This window comes from Lactuca saligna, chromosome 2, assembly GCF_052625555.1.
Source record: "Lactuca saligna cultivar CGN05327 chromosome 2, ASM5262555v1, whole genome shotgun sequence".
NCBI lineage: Eukaryota > Viridiplantae > Streptophyta > Magnoliopsida > Asterales > Asteraceae > Lactuca > Lactuca saligna.
The window spans coordinates 27579011-27586236 of record NC_136418.1 but is presented as its reverse complement, the minus strand read 5'-3'; positions in this window follow the sequence as shown (position 1 = coordinate 27586236).

The window sequence follows — 7226 nt, the reverse complement described above, 5'->3', positions numbered from 1 at the left end:
GCTAGAATAAGACTAAGGATCTAGGAGGATGCCTTATGTGTATGCTTTATGTGTTCCAGCCTTATGTGAATTGCATGCTAGAAATTGAGTAGACAGCAATAGAATAGTCTATTTAGGTTATGCTTGATAGTATGAGTTCATCATTGTATGCTAGTACAGTTTCTTGATTATGAGAGTAGTTTGCATGAGTATGCTTCCTTTATCCGAATGTTGCTTGCTCTGTGCTTAGTGGGGACTCTGAGTGATGGGAGTTAGCCATGAGGTGAATACGCCACATCACATGTGATCAGTGTTGAATAATCTCAGAGTGCTGGATTTGGCCCTACTGTGCTGCTCTTGTCTAAGTCCAACCGTATTAGGGACGAGTCTTTTACTCGAAGGATTATCCAAGCCTCGTCACATGTGATGGTATTCAGGTGATGGCTAACTGGCATTACAAGGAGGCCTTCAGCAGCTGAGGATTGGTTTAAGTGGAGTCAAGAATTTTCCTAGGGTAAGCCTAGGATAAAGATAGCGGTGATCAGCAGTGGTAGAAAGGGATCTGGTGGAGTCAAGGCAGTCCTTGAAGAAGGTACGAATAGATGTGGAAGGTAGTATGGGCCCGTACTACTAAAAGCAGAGGATCCGTAACCGAACCAAGGAAGGCCAAGATAAGACCAGGGAACTTATAGTGGATGTGGTCCCTCAAGAGGTATCAGTATCGCTAACAGTCATTGTTTATATATTGCAGAATGGTGGTACTACGATCGAGGCCAACAGTTTGCAGTTCAGGTTCGGGATCAGGTTCCAAGCTAGGGATGAGAGGCTACGCGAGTTCATCGCGTCAGAGATCACCAGGGGCATCCTTGAGTCGACTCCCATTATCTTTGGGTCGATCAAGGAAGGGATAGTTGAGTTGATGGAGGATCGCCTCAGGGCATTCAGAAGCGACATGGCATCTAGTCGGGATCTCGCACACTGTCCTTTAAGGACTTCAGGGGCAGTGGTGCGCCAGAATTTCACGGGGCGAAGGACCCCATAGCTGCCAGGCGGTGGATTGCAGACATCGAGTTTGCACAGTTAACTAGCTTCTGCCCCGAGGGGTCGAAGGTGAGATACGCAGTAGGGTGTTTAAGAGACAGAGCTAGAGACTGGTGGGAGGCTGTCGGTGACTCATTGGGAGCCTCGGCTATCGAGGCTATGACCTGGTCGGACTTTGTGACTAGGTTCAGGGCAGAGTTTGCACTGGCTGTCGAGCTTCAACAGCTGGCCAGGGAGTTTTTAGATATGAGGCAGATGACGAAGACCGTGACGGAGATCACCGCCAAGTTCCGGGAAAGGGCGTTGTTAGTGCCCCAGTATGCAGGTGATGAGGATATGAGGCGGACCCGCTACCATGACATGGCACGAGTTGACATCCGAGAGCATGTTAGTTTTTCAGCTTGCAATACCCTGGATTCCATGATTGCCAGGGCTAGGGAAAGGGAGATTGATCTGGAGCATATCCGGAAGAGGAAGGCAGAGGAGGGACATGTTACAGGGGATTCGGGGAAGAACCCCAAGGGATCAGATGCTGGGCCGAAAGGCCGGTCAGGGCCCCGCCGCTGCAGGAAATGCGGCAGGACACATGAGGGGGCATGTAGACTAGGATCTTTGGGATGCTACAAGTGCGGCAAGACGGGGAATTTTAGCAGGGATTGTACTGCCCCTGCACCGATTATTCAGACGTCTGAGTTGCTGTGCTTCCACTGCAACCAGAGGGGCCACAAGAAGGCCAATTGCCCCTAACTGACAGCAGCATCAGCGCCAGCTCCAGCGACCCTGTGGATCACTGATGGCCGGCAGGGCAAGGCAGAGGCTCCAGTGGTGAGGAGCCGGGCATTCCAGTTGACTACCAAGGAGGCACGCGCCGCACCCTATGTGGTGACTGGTATGATTCTTTATTTATGGTTTTATATTATGCTGCTGTAATGTTGATATGTTATATGTATGTGCTCTGCTTAGGATCGTTCCATGTGAACGGTATCCAGTTCAGGTGTTGTTCGATTCGGGGGATACCCGATCATTTGTTTCTCTTGCGCTTAGCAAGAAGTTTCCTGAGTCTTCGTGTAGGTTGGATTTCCCTTTAGAGGTGGAGATTTCCGACGATCGATCGGTGCGAGCATTAGAGGTTTTCCGGGATTGTGTATTGAGATTGTTTGAGGAGCGTTATCTGGTGGATCTGGTTCCCATACCTTTGCGGGGGAAAAAGGTTATTATCGGTATGGATTGGTTAAGCCCCTATGGGGAAGTGATAGATTGCGCGCAGCAGCTAGTGCGAGTAAGAGCCCCAAGTGGGGGAGAGTTGGTGATTCAGGGTGAGAGACCATAGCGAGGGCCAGCCTTATGTTCGGCGGCGAGGGCAAGGCGCTACCTCCAGCAGGGTTGCGCAGGTTATGTCGTGTATGTTACGGATACCCGGGAGGCAGGTAGAGCGACGGTGGACGAGGTGCCCGTAGTGCGAGAGTTCGCAGACGTATTCCCCGAGGAGCTGCCTGGGATACCTCCGGAGCGTCAGGTGGAGTTCAGCATCGACCTAGTCCTTGGTGCGGCTCCCATAGCCAAGGCACTTTATTGGTTGGCTCCTCCCGAGATGCAGGAGTTGTCTACGCAGCTGCAGGAGCTGCTAGACAAGGGATTTATCAGGCTGAGCAGTTCACCCTGGGAAGCCCTGATATTGTTTGTGAAGAAGAAGGACAGGTCACATCGGATGTGTATAGACTATCGGGAGCTGAAAAAGCTAACAGTGAAGAACCGTTACCCACTCCCGAGGATTGATGATCTCTTTGACCAGTTGTAGGGAGCATCTTGGTTCTCCAAGATCGATTTGCGTTCAGGTTATCTTCAGGTCAGAGAGGGGGATGTGCAAAAGACCGTGTTTCGGACGCGCTATGGCCATTATGAGTTTGTGGTGATGCCATTTGGGCTCACCAATGCTCCTGCCGTGTTCATGGACCTCATGAACCGCGTGTGCAGACCGATGCTGGATCGGTCTGTGATGGTTTTCATTGATGACATCTTGGTTTATTCCAAGACGCAGGAGGAGCACGAGGGGCATCTCCGAGAGGTGTTGGAGACCCTGAGGAGAGAGAGCTTATATGCTAAGTTCTCCAAGTGTGAGTTCTGGTTGCGCGAGGTGCAGTTTCTTGGGCACCTTGTCAACCAGGACGGAATTTCAGTAGACCCAACCATGGTAGAGGCCGTAATGAGATGGGAGGTTCCGAAGTCTCCATCTGAGATTCGGAGTTTCCTGGGTTTAGCGGGCTATTATCGGAGATTCATCCAGGATTTCTCCAAGATAGTCGTACCATTGACCAGGCTAACAAGGAAGGTTGTGGTCTTTTGTTGGGGGCCTGAGCAGCAGGCAGTGTTCGAGATACTAAGACAGAGATTGTGCGAGGCGCCAATCTTAGCCCTGCAAGAGGGCATAGAGGATTTTGTTGTGTATTGCGATGCGTCCATATTAGGTTTGGGTGCGGTATTGATGCATAGAGGGCATGTCATCGCCTGCACATCGAGGCAGCTGAAGCCTCACGAGGCGAATTACTCGACGTATGACTTGGAGCTGGGGGCTGTTGTGTTCGCCCTCAAGATTTGGCGTCATTACCTTTATGGGGTTCGTTGTACCATTTACACGGACCGTAAGAGTTTGAGGTACCTCATGGATCAGCCGAATCTAAACATGAGGCAGCGTCGATGGTTAGACGTGGTAAAGGATTACGATTGCGAGATCCTTTATCACCCAGGGAAGGCCAATGTGGTGGCCGACGCGCTTAGCCATAAAGCAGTGCTGATCTGAGATATCTGCCTACGGATGACAGTAGTGACTCCGCTATTGGAGCGGATTCGGGAGGCTCAGCAGGAGGCCATGAAGGAGGAACATCGGAAGAGTGAGCAGATTGTGGGACAGGTTTCCTCCTTCGACTATGCTAGCCGAGGGTTATTGACTCTTCACCGTAGGGTGTGGGTCCCTTATCATGGTGGCGTGCGTCAGGTTCTGATGGAGGAGGCACACAAATCCCGGTTCTCTATTCATCCCAGGGCGACGAAGATGTATAGGGATCTTTGTCTAGACTATTGGTGGCCCTGCATGAAGCGCGATGTGCCTTGGTACGTTGAGCGATGTTTGACCTGCAGGAAGATCAAGGCCGAGCATCAGAGACCACACGGCAAGATGCAGCCGTTGGACATCCCATTGTGGAAATGGGAAGATATTACAATGGATTTTATCACAAAGCTTCCCAAGACCGCGCGAGGAGTGGATTCGATATGGGTCATCGTAGATCGATTGACCAAGAGCACCCATTTTATTCCAATTCAAGAGAGCATATCAGACGAAAAGTTGGTCGACATCTATATCAGGGAGATAGTGGCACGGAACGAGGTGCCAGTATCCGTGATTTCAGATAGGGATGTGCGTTTTACTTCCAGGTTTTGGAAGAAATTTCATGATGAGTTGGGCACTCGTCTGCATTTTAGCACCGCCTTTCACACGCAGACTGATGGTCAGAGCAAGCGGACCATCTAGACTTTAGAGGATATGTTGTGGGCATGCGTGCTAGACTTCGGTAGTAGCTGGGATACCTATCTTCCTCTAGCTGAGTTCTCGTACAACAACAGCTACCACGCGAGTATTGATCGACCTCCCTTCGAAATGTTGTACGGAACGAGGTGTCGGACCCTGATATGTTGGGGTGAGGTTAGCCAAAGGTTCATGGGGAGCACCTATGTAGTGCTCAAGACGACCAAAAAGATTCAACAAGTTCGGAGCAGGATTCAGACTGTACAGAGTCGGCAGAAAAGTTATGCCAACAAGCGCCGTTCAGACTTGGAATTCCAAGTCGGGGATATGGTTCTTCTGAAGGTGTCGCTATGGAAAGGCATCATCCGATTTAGAAAACGAGGCAAGTTGGTCCCAAGGTACATCGGGACATTCAGGGTTGTAGCCCGGGTGGGCAAGGTGGCATATAGGTTGGATCTGCCAGCCGAACTCAGCCAGATCCACAACACTATCCACGCCTCTCAGTTGTGTAAGTGTTTGGCGGACGACTCGGCAGTGGTGCCTTTGGAGGATATTCAGGTTGATGACAGCCTAAATTACATCGAGCGGCCTGTGGTAATCCTCGACAGGAAGTCGAAGGATCTGAGGAACAAGAGGATGGAACTCGTAAAGGTGCAATGGCAGCAACGGAAAGGATTGGAGTGGACTTGGGAGCCGGTGGAAGAGATGATGGAGCACTACCCCGAGCTATTTCAGGATCGAGCAACAGACTTCGAGGACGAAGTCTAAAATAAGTAGGGGAGATTTGTAGCACCTGGTTCCCGATACATATTTCTTGTAATTAAGAATTCTAAATTCATGCATTTTGCCTTGGACTCGGCAAATTGAAGGACCGACTCGCCGAGTAGGAGTGGGATAAGACGCGAAGTCTGAGCCTTGGACTCGGCGAGTCGGTTCCCCGACTCGGTGAGTAGGCCCTGTTGGGAAAAAAACCCTAACCTGAGTGTTGGCACCCTATTTAAGCACACCAACTCGGCCTCCCTTGTCCCTAACACTTCCAGAGAGCTGTAGTGAGAGACCCTAGCCCCTATATTGTTCTTGTGAGTGATTTTTACTTGGTGAAGGAAGTTTGGAGCTTAGAAGAAGAAGGAGGAGGTTGAAGAGTGCAAGGAAGGGAGTAGATCCGAAATCTACACTGTGAGAAGCTTCCATTCAGGTAGAAAAGTTCATACCTTGATCACTAGTTCATTAGATACCATTTTTGTCCCAAATTGGTGGTTTTCAAGCCTTAAAACACCAAACTCCATGTGTTTTTGCTTAATGATCCGAAAGGACTTTAGATCTAGACCTTGTGGACGTATTAGAAGCATAAAGTTCTTGTGGATGAAGTGATTAAGGTCCCCATTGAGTGTATGACCTCATAAAGAGCTTGGATTTGCATTTTGAAGCTTGTAGGACCATGCATGCACATAAAGTTTGCAGCTTTACGTGATAAGCATGCCCTAGGAACATAGATCTATGGTTGTGAAACGTTGCATGTCTCAGATTTGGTCTATATGGGAAATGGGTAAAGGGGCTCGGCGAATCCTAAAGTGGAACTTGGTGAGTTCTTTGAAGACGGCCTTAGACTCGGCGAGTTAGATGAACAACTCAGCAAGTTCTATGAAGATTGCCTGGTACTCGATGAGATGTTCTTCAAACTCGGCGAGTCAGATGAACAGTTACTGAGTAAGAGGGGTTTAGATGTTGAAGGTCCAACCCTTCGTATTTACACGCAGAATTAGCAATCTAACATGTTGCAATAGTCCCACAAACCCAAATCCTCATAAGGGATGCTCTGGTGAGGATTTGGAAGCGAGTGGGAGGTCTGCTCGTATGGACTTGGCGAGTTATTCTTGGACTCGGCGAGTCGGATCGCGAGCCGGTTCTATCGTCCCAAGTAGTGAGTTAAGGGTGACTCAGTGAGTGGGAAGAGGGGCTTGTAGAGTAGGATCGGGTTAGTGTGAGAAGGACTCGGCGAGTCGGTGCCATGACTCGGTGAGTCCAGTTAACTGAAAGTTGACTTTGACCAAGGAATTGACCTTGGACTAGGGGTGGGTCAGTCATCTGACCTAAGGGTGTGAATGAGTGGCTAATTTATGTTTTTGATTTATAGCCGGAGGATTACCGATTCAGCAGTCAGGCGCTTAGCAAGCAGGCTTTCAGCAGCTACTTTTCGAGGTGAGTTACCTTCCAGTAGCGGTGGGTCTAAGCCCACAATGCCGGTCCACCAGTAGTAGACGTATGATAGATGATTGTCTTTGTGATATCATCTAGGTTTGTTACTACCTGATATGTTATATGCTAGCATGATATGTTGTATGTGATAGTAGTAGAGTTCGGTTGTTAGGACCGAAGGGTAGTCAGACACCCCAGGTACGTCTGACAGTATGTGATGATTTGTTTGCATGCTGGCTCGTTATGTTATATGCGATAGAGGTAGTAGGAGGGGACTAGTCCCCAAGTTCGGTTGTTAGGACCGAAGGGTAGTTCAGGCACTCCTGATATGTCTGATAATATGCTTATGTTATGTTATATGTGATAGTAGTAGTAGGGGTGAAATAGTCTCTGAGGTTCGGTTGTTAGGACCGAAGGGTAGTCAGCTCCCCAGAATGGCTTGACATGGGTAGGTCGGTACCCCAGAATAGTCGTACGGGTAGGTCGGCAC